This window comes from Lissotriton helveticus, chromosome 10, assembly GCF_964261635.1.
Source record: "Lissotriton helveticus chromosome 10, aLisHel1.1, whole genome shotgun sequence".
In the NCBI taxonomy this organism is placed as follows: Eukaryota; Metazoa; Chordata; class Amphibia; order Caudata; family Salamandridae; genus Lissotriton; species Lissotriton helveticus.
The window spans coordinates 777782649-777806680 of record NC_136071.1 but is presented as its reverse complement, the minus strand read 5'-3'; the positions used below and the strand labels follow the sequence as shown (position 1 = coordinate 777806680).

Sequence of the window (24032 nt, the reverse complement as noted above, 5' to 3'; positions counted from 1 at the left end):
TGCAAATGATATAAATACCTGGTCTGATGTGCTTATGTCCTTTGTTCTGTCTACATAGAATTTGAGATATCTACGCAAGTGTAAATAATGTAATGGTCTTTCTTATGGTGAAGATGGATTGGGAAAGAAAGATATAAGAATGACAAGCTCATGCATATGGAAGTCTATAAGAACCTTTTTTGATAATTTATTTATTCAGGTTTTCAAAACAATACAAAACAAATCAGTGCAGCCTTGCATTATTATTGAGTACTTTTGCAACATCAGACAGGAGTGGGGATAAAGGTTCCTCAGGTCAGGGTAGAGAAGCTGTTGGGTGGGGGTTACACCAGCCATCCACATACATACAATCACCACAGATTTTCAGGGCGTTGTATCTTAATGTTAAAAACGCTACCTCCTAGTTCGAGATTCAAGCCTGCAGTGCCGCAGCCGCGATCACTTCGGGAACCGTAACAGCAACCGTCTCTGTGTACCACGCGAGTCAATCCTAGGAATGAAAATCTTGACAAGGCTGTAATTCGATCTACAGCATCTTCCCCTATTTGTACACCGGACGGTGACAAATACTTGAGAGCCAACGCTAGAACATAAGAACCAAGAGTGTAGAGGCAGAAGTAGGACGCCTATACCCTCTCTAAATTACGAAATCTCAGGTTGTCCCCCCTTCTTTATCGTCCTGATGAAGACCCGAATTGGTTGCTAATAAGACAGCACCGCATCCCAGGGTCGAAACGTCGACGTTAACTCTCCAACTGGTCCTTGTTAAAATCACAGCAGAAAAATATAAATAATTGTACTGTTTGTGGACATTGATACAATTCTTGGACCGTGACTTCCTTTTAATTTTTGCTGTAAAAATTGTTTCACTGTATGATACACCCAAATCACTTGTTCACGTTTAATTCACTTGTGCACTTTGTTTTTGAAATCTACTGTATGGACAACCAATCTTTTAAGTGTTGAAATGAATTGCTGTAAAGAGATTGACGAATAAGAACCTTTCTCTGTTTTGAAAAATGTTTCTTGAAGCCTGGCAGATGTTCCACAGCATTGTCTTTCCTGTGAGAAATGGCCCAGTTGTACTGCAGCTGAACTTCTTCTGAAAGGATTCTGGACCGTGTTCCTCCTTGCTTGGCTATGTAGAACATGGATGTTATGTTGTAGGTTCTGATTAGGTCCGGCTGACCTGCCAGACTGGGAAGGAATGCTTATAAACCTGGTCTTATGGCATGGAGTTCCAACCCACTGATGTGAAGTTTCTTCTCTCCATCTGACCAAAGACCTCTGGTTGAAAGCTCTTGTAGGTAAACTCCCCATACGTCCATGGACCCATCCGTGGTAAGTAGTAATTTCTCTGTTATTGACAGCAAAGAAATACCTGCATTTAGGTTTGCTGTAATCCTCCACCACATTAGAGCTAGTTTCAAGCGCATTGTGACACTGACCATATCTTCCCATGATCCTTGTACCTGTTTCCATTGCAAATGAAACGAGGCTTCTACATGATGCCATTAGACATAACAGGAACTTGTATTGCCTTACTGTAATTGATTGTTTTCCAGCAATAGTGTTTGACATTGTCTGTAAATTTCTCACTCTTTCTGCCAATGGAAATGCTTTTCTCAAATGCTTTTCTCAACTGAGTGTATTGTTCCAAGAAATTGGACCTTTGTTTGAGGTTCCAATGATGACTTCTTCCTGATCAAAGTGAGGCCTAATCTCCAGATGAGATTGTTGCAAGCATTCATGGAAGCTGTTTCTCTTACCTTGGATGGTGCTTTGACTAACCAGTAGTCCAGATATAGGAACACCTGGTGACCTTCTCTCCCAAGAAAAGTGGCAAAAGAAGTGAGACATTTGGTGAATATTCTTGGCACTGATTTATGTCCAAAAGTGAGTGCCTTGAACTGGTAATGCTGACCACTACTGCAATTCGAAGGTACTGTGTGTTTTCAATGGGCATATGAACTAAGCACCCCAAAGGTCCAGGGAAGTAAAAATAAAATACTCTTCTTGCGTCATCAGGAGATCATCCCGCAGAGGAAGCATAAAAAATGACTGTTTCTTTAGAAACTTGTTCATCTCTCAGATCCAGGATTGGTCTCTTCTGACCATTTTTCTTTTTGATCAGGAAAAACTTGGAATAGAAACCTTGATTCCTTTGAAGAGAAGTGTGAGAATTTCCATTTGAAGCTCCTTCAAGGGATGCTGATGTTCCATTCTTGTTGGCAAACTGGGGTCTCTGAATGAACTCCAGTGCATGGCCCGATTGAACAATTTGTCCCACCCATTTTTTTAATCTTACGTTGTTTCATGCAGGAGCAAAAAGGGAAATCCTCCCCCGCCCCAACTTTTGAAAACCAGATGGAAAAGGGATGGCGAGCTGGGAGCCAAGCTATTTTCTGATTGTCGTTGCTTCTTGCGTGTGAGGAACCTCTCTTCCTTCCTGAAGACCACCCATAAGCTTGTCTTTGGCTCTGACTGAAGAAGTATCCTTTATCATATCTAGAATATCTTTGAGGGTAATAATATCGCACCTGACCTCTGTACAGATTGAATTCTGCTCTGAAAGTTTGTGATCTTCGTGAGCCACAAAAATTAGACATTCCAAATCTGCGATACTGCAAAAGTCTTCACGCCATTGCAGTATCAGGTTTAAGGTCTTGCAGAGCCTCATCAATATGTTTACCAAAAAGAGTCTGGCCATCAAATGGCATATCTAAAATCAGTACAGAAGTCTGTGTATTTTAACCAGCCTTACCTCCGTGGCAGAGTTCCACTGCCAACTGGCAAGAACCTGTATTTGATGCATCAATCATCGCATTAATAATGAAAGAGGACGTTTTCCTTCCTTTACGATAGCTCTTGCTATTTCCCCCTTATCCTCAGGAATAAGCTCCAGTAATGGCACATCCGGCTATCATAACAACCTAGAATTGCCACGGCATTGGCTGTCTTTATTGAGGTTGCTGCCATAGAGAATGTCCTCTGGCCCAGATTGTCAATACTCTTGCTATCCTTGTCTGGTGGACTAGACGATGCTGTTATTGGGGTCTTGGTTCCTCTTTGAGCCGCTGAAACATTTACTAAATATGGTTTAGCATGGCCAGGCTGGGGCTGAATTTGGGGGGGCGTTGTATTTCTTTTCCAGTTGAACTATCACCACTGGAACAGTAGCAAGTGTATTAATTAATTTTAGACCTTCTGACCACACATAATCCAGGATTGGTATGGATTTAACGTATTTTCAAGTCAGTTCTTTAAAGTCATAAAGAAACTTGGATGAACTACAGAGGTCACTGGTAGGTTGAATTTCTTGCAACTCTTTCAATTAATGCATGACATTTAGAGATATCGTCTGTAGCATCTTGTGGAATTGGTCCATTTTCCATTTGGAACAACAACATTGTGGCTATTATTATCCCTTCCATCACCATCTGGTGGTAGTTCACCTACCTCAATATCAGAATAGGTAGAGTCGTCAGAGCAAACATCATCCATGTCTCCTTCATGGGGCGATCTCCTTGGCGTTGGAGAAGTAGGCAGTGGTAATTTCTGCCTAGAAGGTGAAACTGGTGGAGAAGCATGTTGAGGAGGAGGAAGTATGGGAGCAGTAAGTAAACCCATGTTAGGATTATCTGATGGTTGCTGCTGCAATAACTTACAAAAATTATTTATCATTTACTGCAATGTTAATAAGAAGGCCATTGGTACTTGGACCCTACCTGGCTCTCTATAATATGTAGGTGGTTTCTGTCTTAAATCCATTCGGGTACTTCCAGACTTGTACTCCAGCTGACATGCATATTCACTGTAGGACTCCCTATCATCCACTGCGTCCTCTTGAAAATATTGAGCATATCTCACATCTAATTGATTTGGGCTGTAAGCAGTCAGTGAGGCATATTCACTAGCCTTTCGTCATCTGACTGCAATAATTGTAATGGAGGTATTTCTATCAGCCTTATAGGGGAAAAACATTTCCTCCTATGTTCTTTATTGCCTGCGTGGTTTCCAACTGTGCTGCCATCGAGGGTATGATGGTCATCATCGACGGACTGCTTGACATCAACGCTCTCCTCGACAGCATCCGATGGAGTACAAGTCCTAAAGAGGTTTCCTTTAAAGACTTCTCTTTTGACACAGATGAGTGTTTTCTAACGCTTAGACTTTGGTTTGTCAGAGGAGGAAGTGTCTGCATGTGCTGTACCAAATAGATCATGCTCAGGAAATTGTAAACATCTTCATTGTGTGCTGCCTTCATGGACGCGCTTGGGGGGCCACTATTCATGGAATCTTTGCCTGAAGTGGGGGCATCTCATTTAGAAGGAGGAAACATCTCTTTATTCACAAGAAACAATGTCAACCTCCTTTCTCTGTTCTTAAGATTCTTAGATGAAAAAGACTTACATATCTTGCAAATCGCTAACTCTTAGGATAAAGATAATAAATACACTGAGAGTGTGGGTCAGTGTAAATTTTCTTGCTACCACAAGATAAACAGGTTTTAAAAAGATATCTCTTCTCTCTTCAGCCATGGTGACAGTTGCTTGTCAGACCAAAAAGATCTCCCTTGTCCAGAAATTGTAACAATCTTCCCTAGAAACAAATTGCAGTACAATAGTGGTGAAGGTAGGGCTAGTTCAAATCCAGGGCAGACCAAAATGGACACAGTAAAGGTTTTCCTGAAAGGTTGGAGACAAGCTCTGACAAGGGACTCCCACACACATGACGTGCGGTAGAAATCTGAGCTATAGTGGCCTCTAGGGGAAGTAGGAGTGCTTAAGCTTCAACCACAATGGCTGAAGTTTGAGTCCTTCAAATGAGGTTGATGTGTTACTAAACATACTATGTTGTTTCAGGCTTATAACCATTTTACATTATATACTGTATGTTGTATATTTTTCCACTGTATACTGCAATTTTAATGTACTGGGGATTCCCAGTCTGATGACGAGGAATGATTGAAGCAAGTGAACATATAAAAGATCCAATGTTGGAGAACTATTGCCAAAGTATTAAACGAGGGGGTGTAGACTCATCTAATTATGACACTTAGTTTGATTTTTTAATAAGCATACTTTTACACCTCAATTTCCCTTTAAAGGTGTAGAACATGAAGTTGCCAAAATCTCTGAAGGAACGGTACTGCAACCAAATGATTACTTACCAGTAGGAGTAGTTTTGCAGCTTGAAGAGTTTTCTGGATTCACATGCTGTGCATCATTCCACCATCTAGAGGTTGAGTCCGGAATTCTTTATTAGTCCTCTTTTCTTCACTCTTTCCTTTTTTTTTTAGGTATCACTTGGTGCTATGCCTATCCTCCTGTGACATCAGGCGTACACCCCAGAGGCCTCTGTGTGTGGTCGCCATCTTAAGATATTTTTTTTTAACCTTTGGTCCATATTGGCTTCTTGATGATTAAAGGTTCTGCAGTATGTAACCCTCCTTCTAGCCCTCTCATTTTCCGGTGAAGTGGAGGGTCACATGTGAATCCAAAAAACTTTTCAAGCTGCAAGTACTCCTATTGGTAAGTAACGATTTTGTTTTGCAGCATGAATCCTTTCCTAGATTCACATGGTGTGCACTGATTTTGTAGTAGTATCTCTTGTTCCTCTTGTAGGTGGTGTTAAAAAAAAAAGGTTGAGTTTGTGAGTAGGTGCTTCAGCAGTCTCTGTTCCACTTGTGACTCCTTGCTTGGTTAGGCATCCATGCAATAGTGCTTTGTGAAGGTGTGGACTGATGACCATGTAGTTGTCATGCATATATTGCTTATCGGCATTATTAGGAATTCTAAAGTGGCACCAATTTCCTGATGAAATGCGCTCTTGGTCTTGCTTCCTGGTAGCAGCGCTGCTTTGTCTGCGCTACCCATCTTGCGATGGTGCTCTTTGTTACTGGTGATCCTTTGCTTGAGTTTGCGAAGGATATGAAGAACTGTTTTCCTTTTCTGATGCTTTTTGTTCTTTCAGGTAGTATATCACTGCCCTGCATAAGTCTAGAGTGTGTAGGGCTCTTTGCGCCTGCATTTCTGGGTGTTGGAAAAAGGCTAGGAGATGATTCCCTTCGTTCAACTAGAACTGTGATATGACTTTTGGTAGGAAGTGTGGGTTTGTCCGCATAACAATCTTGTCTTTCTGAATTTGAAGTAAGGTTACTCAGTGGTTAGCGCTTGCAGTTCACTTGACCTTCATAGTGATGTGATCGCACTTAGGAAGCCAGTTATATAAGGTCAGGAACTGCAGTTCTGCCTTGTGCAGTGGTTCAAAGGGTGTCTTCATTAGCAGTGTCAGTACAATGTTAAGGGTCCATATTTTGGTGAAGGTGCTGACTTGGTGGAGCTAGTCTCTTTCCCCCGACTAGAAACATTTTAATTACTGGCGCAGTGAAGAGACTTCTTTCTAGGTGTCCTCTTGTATTGACTACTATTTCAGCTGTGTACCTTTAGGGAGGCGTATGTTAGGTTGTTGTGGAGCAGGTGTGTGAGGTATTGGATTACTGTAGTGTCCTTCATTCTGCAGTGGAACAATTCCTTATTCCTGCACTACAAGATGCATCGCTGGCATTTTGCTGAATATCACCTTCCTGTGCTCTGCCTTCTTGCTACTTTTAGTATGTCCATGACCCGCTTTGGGAGGTTGAGGTGGCAAACTCAATGTCCCCAGGAGCCAGGCCACCAGGCTTAGGGTGCTTAATTCCGGGTGTTGGACTCTTCTCCCTTGCACAGCGAGACAGTTGTGCCTTATTACAAGCTCCTGTTGCCATCTCCACTAGGTCTGAGAACCATGTATGTCTTGCCCTCTGTGGGGCGATGAGGATCGTCATGAGTGACTGTTTGCATTGCTTATGACTAGGGGTATGAGGGGAATTGGTGGAAAAGCATATACAAATTGCCCTGATCAGTCTATATCGACAGGGTATTTCCCTTGGAGTGGTGGTGTGGGTTCCTTGATGCAAAGTCTGGGCATTTGGTATTTTCTGATGTTGCAAAAAGGTTGATCTCTGGGATGCCCCAGTGAATGAAGAGCTCTCGGAGCACCTGTCTGTTTAGTTCCCATTCATGTGATATGGAAGCTTGTCTGCTTAGAATGTTTGCCTCTCCGTTTTATACTCCTGGCAGGTGTATTTGTTATTAAGGTTGATTCTTGTCTGAATTGCCCATATTTCCTGGGCTAGTTTAGACAGCATGTGTGACTTTGTTACTCTTTGCTTGCTCAGCTAGAACATTGCGGTTGTGTTTTCTGTTTGTATTTGCACTATCTATTCCTTCAACTATGTCCGAAAGGCAGGAAGACAGTCTTTAGCTCCAGTATATTTATACTTTGGATCACTGCCTCTGCTTTCAATAGCCATCTGAGTTTGAGCTCTCCCATGTACCCTCCCCAGCCTGTGTGCGATCAGTCTGTGGTGAATGTTGGAGTTGCCTGGGTGAAGGGTCTGTTCACCATTATGTTGCCGGTATTCCATCATTTCATCTGTTCTTGCATTTTGTTGCGTTAAAACAACTACAACCCGCCAAATCCCTGTTGCCTGTGATCATTGGTTTTGGATCTACTCTTGAAGGGGTCTTATGTGTAGTCTTGCATACAGTATAAGGGGAACACAGGAGGCCATCCTTCCCATAATTCTACCACAGTCCTTGCTATCAAAGACTGGCCCTTGCGGAAACGGTGAGCTTGCTCTAAGATTGCTTCTACCTTCTTGAGGGCAGGGAACGTCTTCACCGCCACTGTGTCGATCCTTGTTCCCAAAAAGGTCTTTACCCTTTCTGGCTTTGTGGACTACTTTTCTTGGTTGATTCTAAAACCTAGTCTGTGGAGGGTGTCCCTGACAGTTCTGATAGTCTTCTTGAATTGGTGAAAGGGATTTGTTTTAACAGCCAGTCATCCAGTCTTCTTAAGTAGTCTGCCACTGTGGCCAGACATTTTGTGAATATCACTGGAGTGGATTTGATTCCGAAAGGTAGCACTCTCAATTGTTAGTGGTCTTGGCTGACGATAAACCACAGATATTTCTTGTGTTTGTGGTTGACGGGAATGTCTGGGTAGGTGTCCTTTAAGTCTAGGGTTGCCATGTAGTCCTTTATCCACATCCACAGGAGTACCTCTTGTACCGTGCATAATTAGAATTTTTGAGTTTTTATGAATTTAAAAAGCGGTGCTCCAGAATTTGTCTGAGTGACTTGTTTGGTTTCGGGACGAGGAAGTATGCTGAGTAGATTCCTTGATTTCTGTTGTTGGCACTCTCACTATCGCCGCCTTTTCCAAAAGGTTGTGCACCTTGTATTCTAGGCAGTGTTTCTCCTCTTTTGTGTGCTCCCTCTTTCTTGGCTTGACACTTGGAGGTCTGGGGGGGGGGGGCCTTTATCCTGCCCTCCCACTTGTGCTGAGTGGCGAAGCAGCTGGTAAGTGGAGTCACTTACTGAAGAGCTGTCCTCTTTCTCTTGCTCTACAACAGAATGACTGGTGTAGGTATGTTTGCAGCTGCCACTAATACACCACCAACTGTTCATCCCATGGTGGCTGCCCCTCTGCGTGGGTGTCCTCAAACTGTAATGCTCCAATGGCCTTAGCCATGTCGTTGTGTTTTTTATTTTTTTAACTGTTGCAGTTTTTTATCCACTGCTGTGCTAAAGGGTTGTTCTCCTGTGAAGGGGTGCAAGGAGTGTTAATGATGCTTCCCTACACCTTGCTTTTGAACCCTGGCACCTGTAGCACAGTGTCTCTAAGCAGTGTTGTGAGTGTGACCATCAATCTACTGGCCTTGTCTGCGGAGTTTAGACCGTATTTCAGACACTTGTTGGCACTCTTGATTTCTTCTACTAGCGCGACTGCCCACATTTTTAACTGCTCTGGAAGGTACTTCATGAGTTTGCTCATTCCTTTCCAGTCCTGATGGGCATATCTGCTAAGGAGGGCTTAAGAGTTTGCGAACTGCCACTGTGTTGCCGCTCCTCTCCCCATTTTGCGTCCCACCATCTCCAACCTCTTGCTCTCTTCCTCAGGTAGAGGGACCCGTGGAAGTGGGGATGTTGCAGCAGCATTCCCTCTAATATACAGTGAATCTCTGGAGAAGTGTTTTTACTTTTTCTCCACTCTTGGAGACACAGCCTTGTAGGCTGCTGGCTCTCTGAAGGCCCTCTTTCCTGGTCCATAAAGCTGAGTAGCATCGCAAGATATCTGTTCCAATTCTGTGAGGGCACCAGAGGATCGAGGAGAAAGCATGTCTGTGCCTTTTCCACTACAAGTTGTACTCAATACTGTCTGCTTCCCTCTTTACCATTGAGTTGTATGTTGTGATATCATCTGGAGGAGATGGTCTTCAAGAGTAGGAGTGGGTTCCCTCTTTAGGTGAGTCGGCTTAAATGTCTTGCCATTCATCGATGCTTATAACATTGGGGCAGAGCCTCTGTGTGGTGTTGAGCTCTTAGTACTTTTTGTTCTTTTTCTTATGGCTCTGGAGTTGTCGGGGATCTAGTTTGACTTCCTGTTCCCCCCAGCTCAGTTCCCAGGAGGCCCTTGAACAGATTCCAAATTCCCCAAGTGACGCCTCAAAGTCTTTTCTTTTGCATGATTGCTACCATTTTGGCCTCAATGCACTTTTTCTTTCTTTCGACCCAGTCCAGCTGCTTCAGTGGCATTGTTCGCTGTCAGCATTCTTTTCTTCAGAGATGGGGCCTCGAGGTCTATTGTTTCCTTGGCACCTCTCTTGCTGGTACTCCGATGCTGTGCCTTTCTCTGGGGGGTAGGGGATGGGGACAAATTTGGGGTTGGGGGGGATGGAGCAAGGGCTCGTAGAAAAGAGACTTGCTCGGGTGCAATTCCCTCATTTAACTTATAACCTCATATTAATTTTGTTTAGTGTAAATTAATATGCACAACATTACATTTATAAGAAAGAAGAAGCTTGCATATGTAATTTACTAACGAGTAACTCAAATGTGATTCTAAAATGCCCGCTAACTGAAGTTCTTTAGTACACATGCGTCTACTGCATCTACATAGTATAACGTACTTTTGCTTGGAGGGAAATTCCCTCCAAGCCCTTGCGCGAATACTAACAAAATGGCTGCTTTGAAACTCACATGCTCAGCATCTGCTTGCTAGAAACGAAACCGAGTTTTTTTTATTAATGCTAACGCGGGGACAGTATTAATAAGTAAATGGAATTAGAATAGAGATAGGTGGTATACAGTGAAACCATTTATTCTTCAAAATAACATCTGTCTTTCTGACTTTGTTATTAGTGCGCTTTTGGGCCTCACAAGCTTGACAGAAGTTAGCAGAAGCACATGACTGAAATGTTCATCCGCGCATGCCCATTGAGATTGAATCCAGAACGATGACTACACACTTGAATACAAGCCAAGGCCACTGAGTGTCCTGGCCTGGGAACCAAGTGATGAAGAGTTCACCAGCATGGAAGAAACTATGAAAGCTATTATAAATGTTGCAAATTGATGAGAATGCGGGTTGGAAATAAAGTTTGAATAAAGAATTAAGGGGATGGGTTTATTAACAAAGGGCTAACTGAAAAGAGTGATATGTAAGCATGGTGTGATGATCACCTCCCCTTGCCTGTCCAATCAGAGTTAGGAGTTTCATGATATTGAAACATTTTTGGGAGGTACGTGAATATTGTAATGTATAATTGAGGTAGTTCTTAGTTAGGTAGAGAGCATTGAGAAGCACATAGCATGAGACCGGGATGCTGTCGGAGTGACGAACGATGCTGAAGAAGAATCGAATTTCAGAACCATATATCTTAAGCTAATAAATTTAGAAGAAGATCGCGGAAGAATCTTGAGTGGGAAGAGTGTCAGAGAGGGGTGCTTCGCAAGCGCCGGTGATAGAGAGGTCATCTGTCCTGTCCTGATTCCTGTCCAGAAGTCTTTGGTCGCCAGATCTTTCCTTGGGGACCCTTCCCAACTCCTAGGCCAGGGGGTTGGTTTTTCACACCATACTTGGTAAATATAATTATATGTCTATATATGTGCCTATGACCTTTTTTCTCTATCCTCTCCTTTCCATGTGTTGTCATTGCATAGTATCAATGAATGTATTTTAATAATAGTTTGGTTGACTCTTCTTTCCTATGAGAGACAGAGCCTGTCCTGTACTTTGTAAGTGGTTCACATGAAAATATTCGTAGATAAAGATTTAAAATATTTCCTGACTGTGATCATTTCATATTGTGAATACATTGATTTATATCATTTCACCATCAACTAGTTCAACTAATTTGGTCCATCGACCATAGGAAAGAACTTTTTGATCAGTGAAAGATTAGTTAGAAGCCAGAAAGTAACTAATCTTGGTATGGTGAGACATTTATAAAACAATTGACCCCAGTGGATTAGTACCGGGTAGTGTGAATGTGTGTTTATGGGCCCAGGTGAGTATATGGTATTAGAGTACCTGTTGCTGGTAACCCACTGGATCAGGAGCACCGAATTTGGGTGGGTTTAACCTTCAATGAGATCCTTGTGTTGGGACCCATGGTGCTCCTTGTGTTTCGATCTCCACTTGGTCAACTCATCTTAGCGATCAGGATAGTCTTTTGGGACTTAGAGTCCGCTGAGTTTCGGTCAGCTCCCTCCTGCTTTTCCCCCCTGAACCTGAGGTCTTTCTGTGGGTGTCTCCCTCTTTATGTCTCTTCAAGGGACCTAGTGCCATCTCAATGACTTCTCGCACAGTGGCTGACCCATTGGCTTTTGCCACTTTGGCGCCCCCGTTATTATCTTCTTCACACGAAAGCCAGATCTTTCTTAGGGATGTGCTCCCCTTCTTCTTAATCTGCATAGTGGCATAGTGGGCCTGTCTATACTTAGCTTCGAGAGGAACTTGGTGCATGTCTTGCAGCCTTTGGCGTTATGATGCCTGGCAGTGGCAGCTGGTACAGATCAGGGGTGGTGAGGCAGGGAGGGTTTGAAGGAAAAAAATAACAATGACCTCTTGACAGCATCTCTCCTCCGTCGTCCCTCCGCGTCTCTTCTCTACAAGTCCAGCCATAACGGAAGCAGGAAGCACACAGGCTCCCCTGTCCCGATCATGACTCTGCTGTCAGCAGCATCATGATTGGTCTGAGTGCTGTGGTTCAGTGCTCAGACGGGGACTATTAGGCTGTGCATGTTCTCCACCCAGGCTGTGCAATACAGCCTGGTGGAGAACATGCTAGGTGCGCATGACTGTTTGGCCGGACCAAGACGGCTGGCCAAACCGTCATGCGTACTAACATAGCACTCACCACTCCTACCCTTACACTGTGACTTTAGCAGCCGAGCCCCACCTGCAAAACTGCCTTAGCAGGGAAAAGTAAAATAATATCATTGTGTTATTATCATTTTATTTCTCCTTTTTTACACTGCTGATAAACAATGGGGCGATGCTCCTCTGCCTTAGTGGAGGAGCCGCCACTGATCCCTGAGTAAGAAGAGGCTACAGATCTGATGGTTGTCCTTCCGGGTGAACTTGTGGTGGCACTCTGGACGTAACATAAAAAGAGTGGTCTCCATTTCCCTTGATGAGTCTGCAGTCCTGTTGGTGCATTTTCCCACTGCGTTGTCACCCTTCCAGGTAGTGCACCTTGTCATCAGTGCTGGTTGGCGTTTTTTGGTGCTTTGTATTTTCTCTTCCACAGATGTCCCACGTGTTGGATATCCTCTCTACATGAACCTCTGTCCTTCTCTTTGTCGGCATCTGCTGAGGTTTGGCTGATACTTCCAAACCCAACTGCAGAAAAAATAATCTGTAGATGTCGTCCATGCACAGAGGCTTCTGGGGCACACTTATGATATCCCAGAAGGATGGGCATAGCATCCAATGGCTAAGGATGAAGAAAAGGGGACTAACAAAGAATTCCAGATCCAATCACTAGATTGTGGAGTAATGCTCAGCATTTGAATCCAGAATAAGATTCATGCTGCAAAACCTAGGGTTACGTTCTAATCGCTACTTTTCACTGAAAGCAGCTAGAGTGTTGGGGAGGCAAGATGGCGGTTGCGTAACCTGAGCGGGTGTCACTCCCCAACCACTGCCCGGTGTTATGTGGTGTTTTTGGAGGAAAACGGCCTCCTGAATACGGTTTGAGTAGGACTGAGAAGCGGGGATGTAAAAGACACAGAATCGGTTGATTTCACCGTTGGAAACCCATATGCTGTGGATACGAGTTGCGAAGCTCGGTCTATCTGCCTGGAGACGCCGAGCCTACCTGTGGACCTGGCGGACTTGGCAGTCGTGGTCTGCGGGGAGAACGCGGTCTGGCGTAACCGAGAGTGGAAAAAGTAGAATGCCGCCGCGAAGGATCCCAAGTGCAGCTCAACTCTAAGATGGCGGGGGCCGCATCTGCAATCCAGGGGAATAAAGCAGCCGCAACCAAGAACGCTGAAGCAACACGTACCCCCCCTGAGAGAGCGGAGAAGGCAGAGAGGAAGGATGGCTTACCGGGGAATGCAAAGCATCAGCCCGATGAGAGAGGGAGGATGCCAACGATCCCGGGAATGTTTTCCGGTAAGCCGACTAGTGGCAAACAGCCAAAGCCACTGTCGGAGAAAACTTCTGCTGTTCCTAACATTACGCCTGCAGCCTCGAGTCTTATTACCAGATCGATAACAATTCTGGCAACAATGTTGCAGCCTTGAGCAAGAATGTTTCTCAGGAATCCTCAAGTGTGGGAGAGATTTCGGAGACTGGTGTGCTAGTCAATCCCCAAAGGGGCATTAGCGCTGCAGTAAAGGGGCGCCGAGGGGTTCACGGACAATGGAGCACAAGTAGTAGAGATAGACGCTGTAGCTACTTCTTCTCTTAGTGACTCCGCCGGGGGTCTGCTGGAACTTGGGGGTGCAGTGCCAGGTACCCCAGACGGGGAGAATTTTTTTTCACTAGTGGAGGAATCAGATGTTAACAACACCAGCGATCCTGAAAATTCGAGCGAGGTGACCGGAGACGATAGTGATAGCCCCCCAACAACTACAGATACTTTAAAAAGGACTAACCACCGATCTAGGAAATCTAGGAAGAAAGGATTTGAGGGTTCACGGTGAGACAGCAGTCATTCAGAGGCCTGCGATCACCTGCAATGGGACTATACCTTTACCAACCTGGCAGCAATGGCGGGGCGTGGGCCAGAGCCGGGTTTTCAAGAGGATGATCAAAAGGCTTCCAGCAGTAGGACAGAACCAGTTCCCTCTATCAGTCTGATCTATGCCACACTTAAAGCTATGCAAGTAGAAGCTTGCCAAGAACACAAAAGAGCGCAATTAGCAACCAAGAAGATCCAAGGCGCTATCCGCAAAACAACTAAAGCTTGCTCAGAAATTTTAGCGAGAACCACTGCACTTGAGGAACGTGTAGTAGGTTTGGAGGCTGGTTTAGAAAATACTGAGTTAAAGACTACGGCAAATGATGCTAGACTTGCAGACATTATGTGGAAAGTAGAAGAATCCAAAAATCAACAGCGGCGGAATAATCTACGCTTGCTTGGCTTTAAAGAAAAAGTTGAGGGGGGGTGATGTACGGGGATATGTGCTGAATCTTTTTAAATCGTCCTTCCCTGAGTTATCGCACTGGAATTGGGAAACCGAGATCCAATGGGTTCATAGATTCCCCCTAATGGCAAAGAATAACCCTGGTCCTGATTCTTAGCCTCGGGCAATTTAATTTTTTTAGGGGAAATTTTTTGTTGCGGCAGGCTGTATTTGAGAAGGCTAGGCCGGATGCTAAGAGATCAGCTGAGGGACAGACTTTTTTTTATACGGCCAGGTTTCTGCCACACAACTGTGGAGAGAAGATGGAGGTTACGGCAGCTGATCAGCCCTTTTCAGAAAAGCGGGTGTGAAGCTTACTTGATGAATCCTGCACGACTGAAAATTATATATCAAGGGAGGGTCCGTGTATTCACTTCTGAAATCCAGGCTGAAAGCTACTTAAAGGAACTGACCGTTGGCTGAGAGACTCTAGCTGTCAATACAAAATGGGTTCGCCTGTGGGCTCGCATGCTGGTTTGCGTTTTTTTTCAGGAAAGAGGGAGGGCACTTTATGGCTCATGGTTTCGAAAAGGGTGATATTTCCTTTACTGTGTAATTTGTCAACCCAAATGGGGTAGGGCCCCCTTTTTTTCTCTCTTCCACTCAGGAGCGCGGGAGGCATCGCAAGGGTCTGCCGAAGTGAAGGGTGTGGGGGGGGGTTTGAGGGTGGTGGATCCGGTTCAGGAAAAGGGGGTTTTATGCTACAATGGCTGTTTATTTTGTTGTATGGGTGTAGTCCCCATAGGTCTCTTTTTTACGGATTAAGTTTTTGTAGAAGTAGGTGTTATAAATATGGGGTGTATTAGGGTAGCCTCTATTAACATCTGTGGGATGAATGACCTGGTCAAAAGGCGCAGGGTCAGAGAAGACGTTCAATTCTTGAAGGCAGATATCATATGCCTCCAACAAACACATATTGAAGCCAGACATAATAAACTTTTGGAATTTGATGGGTTTCAACTAATTTCTTGGACAAAGCAGGATGTAAAGACAAAAGGTGCAATATTTATAGGTCAGGGTTGGCAAATATAGTTCGTTCTTCTGCTGACAAATATGGCAGGTGGGCTATAATTCAATGCTCTATAGATAGTAACATATTTACGCTGTGTTCCATCTATGGGCCAGTTCTGGATGATCCCGAACTTTAAACTTGGTTAAGCTTAGAGTTGGTGGGCTGGCCAGCCCCGCTTTTATTATGTGGTGATTTTAATATCAGTTTAGATTGTGTGGTGGCTAATCATCCAGAACAAGGGTATCTTGGGCGGAAACCGAAGGTTTTCAAATCTCTTGTCCAATTGAAGGAGCTGCACAGGCTTATTGATATGTGGGCACAAGCTCTGAGTCACGATCCCGGGTTCACTTATTACTCTGCACCACATAGGATTCTTTCCAGGTTGGATTATTTTTTAATTTCTCAATGTTTGATACAGGGTGCTAAAATAACAAAATTTCCCAGAGTAATGTCTGATCACAATCCGCTTGTATTAGAAGTTAATATCAAATTCAAAAAGCAACAGACCAGCTGGACCTTCAATAGGGGTCTGCTAAGGGATAATTCATATACAGAGTATATGGTGTCATGGATAACTAGATTTTTAAGAGAGAACAAAGGTAGCACTGGCGTACAAAATGTCTGGGACACCCTTAAAGCCGGGATCAGGGGCGAGACCATGCGGCATGCATGGGAAATGCAGAAAAAAGAGAAGGAGAAGATTTTGGCATTGTATAAAGCGCTGGGGGCTGCTGAAACTAACCTTGTCAAGGAACTGTCGCTGGGTGGGGAGGTTGAAGTAGCTCAAACGAGGATCGCAATAGCAAAACTCGCCATAACGGAAATTTCTTTAGCCAAATCCGCTGGAAAATACTTAGCTTGGCGATCTAAAGAATATGAGAGTAACGAAAGGGTGGGCCATATGTTAGCAATACGGAATAAGGAAAGAGTGGCATCTTCGCGGATTGCCAGTATTGTAGATCCGGATGTGAGTCTGGTTTCTGATGAAGGGGCTATTCTTATGGCCTTTCAGAAATGTTATCAAAAACTGTATTCAGAGTATATTAGCGATAACTATGAGATACAGGCTGAAATTTATAAATATCCTACTGGAATAGAAATAGAGGTACTATCTCCCGAGGAGCAGGATATGTTAGATGCTTCAATTAATCTGGAGGAATTATCCCACGCCATTGAGTCTCTTCCATTAGGAAAAGCTGTAGATTCGGATTTTCTGCCAGGGGAATTTTATGAGACCTTTCAAGCCCAGCTCGTACCAATAATATTTGAGATGTTTAGTGTAGTTCAGGATGGGGATACACCTCCAGATTCTTGGCGGATGGCAAAGATAGTGACGTTCTTGAAAAAAGGGAAGGTAGCCACAGATCCTGGTTCATATCGGCCTATAACGCTGATCAATAGTGATTTAAAAATCTATTCTAAGATATTCGCGAAGAGGTTGGCATCAGTTTTTAAAAAGATGGTTTCCTCCCAACAACATGGTTTTGTGCCTCGGCGCGAAACCATTGATCATATACGTCGGACAATTACCCTGTTCGATTACACCAAGGTTACAGGAGACCCTATGGTTTTAATTCTGCTGGATGCGGAAAAAGCATATGATAGGGTCTCCTGGCCTTTTTTATGGATCGCTCTGAAGTATTACGGTATAGGGGAAAAATGTATTAAAGCTATTCAGAGCATGTATAAAGACCCAATTGCTAAGGTATCTTTGATGGGGTCACAGTCAGGAGTAATTAATATAAATATTTCGCACTTGTTACTATCCGCGGGTCAACTAACCTGACGTTGTCATTAAAAACTATTTGAGTTTTGCCCTCATTTAGATGATACCCAGACATCTTACCATACTGTGTGGTTAAAATATTAATCTCATCTGAGGAGAGCATGTCAAAATGGCTAAGTCATCGGAATAACCCAAAATTTTGACATCTTCTCCCTTAGCATGTACAGGTTGGATTACTTGGTCATCCCAGATCTTCCAAACTAGAGGGTCAATAAAAATGGCAAATAAGACGGGGGAACACAGACACCCTTGTCTTGTTCCACGCCGAAGTAACAAGTGCGAAATATTTAGGCATAGAAATTAGCTCTAAATCCGAAGAAATTGCGGAGATCAATCTTAAACCATTAATACAAAAAATCGATGTGGATGCGCATAGAATGAATAACTTACACCTGACTTTGATCGGCAGATGTAATGTCGTTAAAATGATATTTCTTCCCAAAATCTTATATTGCTTTAGAGCAATTCCCTTGTTGATAAATAAATCTTGGTTCCAAAAGTTAGATCAGCTTGTTTCATGGTTTTTATGGGCTGGTAAACGTCCAAGAAGGGCCCTTAGAATAATGACTCTGCCAAGAGATGGGGGGGATGGTCTGTGCCCAATTTTCAAATGTATCATTGGGCGATCACTTTAAAAAAGATTGGGGAACTATTGGGTGGGGGAAGCACGGTTAGTACGGATATATCGATTTATAATTTAATTTATGGATTTGAGACTAGGGGACTTTTGTTGCGCCATATAGATTTCGCTTATTATAAAAGAGTCAAATTCAAGGTTTTGTTAAGCGCTTTTAGGGTGTGGACTGCGGTTCGGAAAATGTTTAGAATTGGGCAGGTACATTCGTATTCCCCCTTGGCAGGGAATACCTTACTCCCAGAAATATTCTGTGATGCATATTTAAAAATTTGGTTGGATAAAGGTGTCCAGTGCATTGTAGATCTTATATTTGATACTAAAATAATGTCTTTTGAAGCTATCAAAGAAACATTTTGGATTGAGAACAAACATTTTTTCAAATATTTGCAGATTAGGGATTTCTTTTGTAAAAGATCCGTTACCTGGGTCCGTATTCCGTTATTTGATTTGATTAATGGAGGCCAATCGTCAATATCTGTTTTATATAAATTGGTTAACGAGATGAGGGGCAATGATTTAACTAAACATTTTGACAGGTGGCAAACGATTGTACACGCAGGCCAGGGAGAGTGCGAAGAATCTCTTATGTATAGCCAAACGTCGTGTATCTCTGCAAACCTGCAGGTACAATGTTTTAAGACCTGGCGTAATCTATACATAACCCCCGGCCGTATTTATAGATGGGGGTGGGGACCTCTGGGATAAATTGTCCAAGCTGCGGCTTGCTTGCTGCGGACAGTACACATATGTTTGCTACCTGCTCTAGCTTACAACAACTGATAGCCGAAATTAAACCGCGCTTAAAACATATTTTGGGGTATTCAGTTTCATTGACTCCTCAGGTTATCATGTTAGGGATCTCCAACCAACATATAGAGGAATTGGATCGCAAAATGTTTTTTATTGCAATGGCTGTATTACGACTCTGGTTAGCCACTGTCTAGCTCGACCCGAACCCTCCATCGTTACATGTTTGGTTTAGCAAATTATTATTTGTGTATCATTGGGGATGTCTGTGTTTAATAGAAGACGAAATAGGGCTAGGATGGAAGGGGGGAAATCTGGAGATCTTTAACAAATTGGCTAAATCAGGATGAAATCTCAATCCTAGTCTGATTGTAGATATGTTTTGTTTTCTATCTTTTGCTGTGTTTAATTTTCCTCCTAGCTCCGAGGGGATCCACCGGGGGGTGGGTGCTGCAATTATAGGTAAAAAAAGGGTTTTCGGATATAGTTGCTCATTTCTTTGTTGTCTTTCATATTATGTTGTATTAGTTTCTATGTCTGATGCCCTAATAAAGATTTTTTTTTAAGTTTGAGTTTATTGAAAATTAAAGAGAAACAGTACAAAAACATAAACATAAATGAAGAAACAGATAAAATGATAAGTGATTGGATTAAACAGTATAAGGAAAATTATGGTATTACGAATTACCAAGGAAAATATATCAAATGCAATCAAGGAATATGTGTAAAGAAAAACATCGTAAGCATATCAGTAATTGAAAAAACTGACAAGATTAAGCAATATGATCAAGAACAATAAGAAGAAGCATGCAATGAGTAATAACAAAAGAGAAAAAGGCGACGGGAAATCAAGGTGGTTTTCGTACTTCAACTGATCTAACATTGGAGGTAATGGCTGAGGGAGCAGAGGAGGACAGGTAATTTACCAAAGGGAGTCAGAGGAGGTCTCTTTTAATTGCCAAAGAAATGGGGGTCACCTAATAAAGACTTAAAAAAAAAAAAAGCAGCTAGAGTGATGATTCAAACCTATTCAGAACTTGGATGACGGGCTGCTGAAAACCCAGCAAAGTACAAGCTATGAGTGATGAAAACTGTCTCTTGGGGGCTGGACAGGCACCCCAAGAGTACAGCGTAGGATGGGGACACAGCAGGCTCACAACCAGATGGTGTCACATTGACTCTACATGACCCCAAGTGATTATTCTCGGTTGTATAAGTGACTCTGGTCAGTTACGCTTGCTTATGTTCCTGGCAGTAAGTTCCACTGAAGCCATATTTACACAGATCTTCAGTCAGTAGGGCCCTGCTCTGGTCTCCTTGAGAGGCCTGTACTTGCTTCTTTCCTTGTGGAATTGCACTGCTTCCAATGTCCTGTCATATCATAGAACCAAGGATAGCCCAAGCAAGAGTTTATTACAAAACCTTAAAGATGTCTGCAACAAACAAAAGCTTCATTTTCATAAACATCTCATCTAAAATGCTTGTGAAGGTGCTCATTGCAGTCCAGACACATGTCTAAAATAATAGAAAATGTAAGCTATAAATCGTTTGGGGGTGACCCATTATCCTAGACTGGGCAATAAGCTGATTTTCTTCATACAGAAGATTGGTAAGTGTTCTTTCTTCTTACCTGTGAATACAAATCATATACATCTTAAAATAAAAACATCACTAGCAGGACCTGTTTATTGACTTATACAACCGAATGAGGAAAAGCCTTGACTGGTTGGCGTGGATCGCCATTGGAGAGTGAAATAATATGACATTCGAGTAGGGGTGCAAAGGACACGAGTGTTAAAAAAGAGTGCCCAAAAAGCACCTATTGGTTGGTTTGCTCTCAGTTTAATTTGGCAAAATAAACAATTGTTTTCTTTGAGGAAGACATGTGAACACAGCATGCATGCTTATTGGTTGATTTACCTTAAAAAGTTAAGATGCCAGAAACAACCCAGATCCTCTGGCTGTTAAATAAGCATATATCAACTATTTAAATATTACCATTGATCAAAATGTAGCTATATTTACCTTGTACGCAGGCTGAAATTGTTTTGTAATCGCAAATATGGTTTGAATATTGTTTTCATTTAGCTTCTGCACAAGATGTGCAATGGAAGGATAATCCTGTTAAACGAAGCAAAAGATTAATTCAACAAAACAGCAAGTCAACCAGCTTCAATGCCAAAGGAAAAGATTCGAGTTTTGAATAATCTTTTCTTGATAATTAATAATTCAAATCAACCTAATGCGGGGAGATGGCAGTGTACTACTATGGGTAACTTAATTACTAGAAGTCTTAAAGCAATATCTCCAAATCCCACTTTTGTAGAATGCATAAAAATAGTTTTTTCACCATTCAATTCATTTAGAGTAATGTGCCATATAACTCAGCTGCAGGAAAAAAATATATATATAAACAACACTTTCGGTCTTGCTGTCAGGTTATTCCTGATTCACATGTGCACCCTTATGCCATCTAATGTCTCAGTACAGAAATGCAAATTATTTAACTCAATGTTTCTGGATGTTAATCTTAGAGATAATGACTTTAAACTAAAGTGCCTAATGCCCACACAATACTGTCACGTTATAATTTTCTTAACATTGTTTCGGACATATGTAATGCTTTGATGTAAATGTGTATCTAGAACAGCGTCAGCCTGCATAACTGCTGTAAAAGGTAAGCCAATTTTTCTTTTTACACCATGAACCCTATTCTAGATTCTTGTGGTGTGTATAGACTGCAAAGCAGTGTTTCATACCGCACACTGTTTGACATGAATTGAGTGGGCTGAAGAATGCACCAGCTACCTTTCTGGTCTAGAAAATGTCAGTACAGTTTATCCTGATGATATAGCTGTATTCAGTTCCACCTGGGATGATCACCTGTTTCACCTCAAGGAAGTGCTTCAAGCCCTGCAGCAGGTAGCCCGGACAAGGCAAGAAAGTGTCAGATAGGGCAGGGCTCTGTTGTGTACTTGGGCCACCAAGTTAGTGGAGGCCATGCACAACCTCTCCAACCCAAGATCTAGACAATTCTTGCCTCGGAAGCTTCTAAGACACAGACCTAAGAGCCTTTCTTGGTCTGTTTGTAAAGGGTTATGGTACCATAGTAGCACGGCTACCGGAACTTACCTATAAAAAGCAATCCAGAAAAGATATCTGGACTGAGCAGTGTTAAAGGCGTTTGACATCCCTCAGCTCACCCTACGTATCTATGGCACTAAGCAGCAAGGTTTAGTCACAGGAACAAGTGTTAGCATTTAAACAGCACCAAAACAATGGAAGAATGCAACACAACACTCCAGCTGTCCTACACCATTTTTTAAAATAGGTTGTATTTTATGCACTAGAATGAAAAAGATCCACTGGAGGGTTTCAGAGATACAGGTTTTACAAGCAATAATAAAATCAGTGCAATTTCACTCAACTGCAAACAAGCATTGGCTAAGTCAACAAATAGGACACAGAAACTTTTCCTAAGAAAATGTAGGGGTCAATGCGGTCGATTAGAAGTACTTGGGGCGACCAACTCTGGCAGAGAGCTTGTCAGGGGGACCAGTATGGTCTTCAAGAACAGTTAACTTCACAGGAGAAGCAGTCCTTCAACAGTTCCAGGCACTTTTTCTGTGTTGGGATGGATTTCTATGGAATGGTCCTAAGGCAAGGGATGAAGGATACAGAAGATGCTCTAAAAATGCTGTGGATACGAAGCGGTCAATGAGGGTCTTCCCGCAGAGATACCTCAGTCCACGAAGATCGTGAAGCGGTCCTGGTAGTAGGGTTAACGTCCCACAAAGACGAAATATCACACAGGAAAGGATTTGGCTGAAACTACGATACCAGGCAACTGGTAGCCCAGTGGCGAATAGAATTCAGCCAGGACCAAGAGGACTTCGAGGGACATCAAACCCTGTGTCCAGGACCACCTCACTTTGCTTGGGGACTGAAGAGTAGCCGCAGGAAGAGCCCCGTCAACATCATTGCGTCCACAGCATTCTTAAGCATGTTGTAAGCATCTTCACCATCCTGTATCCCTTGCAACAGGACCACTTCCACAGGAACCTACATCATGGGACAAAAGTGCCTAGAACTACCTGAAGACGTTTGCCGAGGTAACTGTTTCTGAGTACCTTGCGGGCCCATCTGACTGCTCCCTGACGGAGTTGGTCGCCCGAAGTAACTCTAACAGACTGCATTCGAACTAAACAAATTGTTTGTCAAAAATGTTTCCAAGTGTCAAATTTGTTGAAGCTGCCAATGCTTTTTCGTGGTTAAGGGAAAACATCTATATTTACTGTATCTAGTAATTGCTGTATCTCCAGAGTCCTCCAGTGCTTTTTTTTTCCTTGTGGTATCTAAAAATACAATCTATTTGTATAAATTGGTGTTGGAGTTTTTGAGCATGCTGTGGATTTCTTCAGTTGTTTTGGTGCTGCTTAAATGCTTTGGACTTGTTCCTTTGTGTAAGCCTTGCTGCTCAGAGCCATAGCTACCCAGGGTTGAGCTAGAAGGCTTAAGAAACAGAAACTACCAGTTCCAAAGGAGTCGGTAAGGGTATTAGGCGGTGAGGTTGCGCAACCACACCATATCATACACCCCATTTCTTCACACTAACCAAGTGCTAACAACAGATATTTAACCTGATTAACAAATTAACACATTCTTCAATTTCTCATTTATTAAATGGAAAAACAGCCTGAATTCAGAGACCTTACATGAAAAACATTAAGTGCAGCCTTACAGTCTTCTGCATCAGTTAAGCAGGTAATTAGAATGAAATTAGTTATTTACCTAACTCCAGTTCTCCAACATTGGTATCTTTTATAGATTCACATGCTTGAATCATTCCCCATCATCAGGCTTTTAATCCCGGGTACAGTGTAAAAAATATACATCATTCAATATATGATGTAAAAGGGCCATAGGCCTGAAACAACAATGTATGTCTAGTAACACATCCACTTCATTTGAAAGAACCCAAACTTCAGCTTTGAGGTGGAAGCTTTAGTACTCCTACTCCCCCTAGAGACCAGCATAGCTCAGATTTCAAATCACAAATGTGAAAATAAAATACAATGAGCCTCTGAATGGGGAGAAGGGAGGGTCGCATGTGAATATACAAAAGATACCAGTATTGGAGACCTAGAATTACGGGTAAGTAACTCATTTCTTCTTAACATTGGATCTTTTATATATTCACATGCTTCAATCAGGATAGCAAGCAGTACACATTATCAAATTCATCAAAGCGGGAAGTTGGCTCATCTTTAATGAATCAAGTTTCTCAGGACTGCCTGTCTCACTGCTGCATCAGCGTCTGCG

General features: G+C 42.8%; 1 pseudogene across 1 annotated transcript in view; it reads right to left on the bottom strand.

Moving 5' to 3' along the window:
- Positions 1–24032, bottom strand: part of LOC144784514 (integrin beta-1-like) — a 369893-nt pseudogene that overhangs the window by 162544 nt on the left and 183317 nt on the right. The window contains exon 8 of the transcript XR_013601670.1: positions 20736–20831. The product of XR_013601670.1 is annotated as an integrin beta-1-like (transcript). The remainder of the gene's footprint in view (positions 1–20735; positions 20832–24032) is intronic.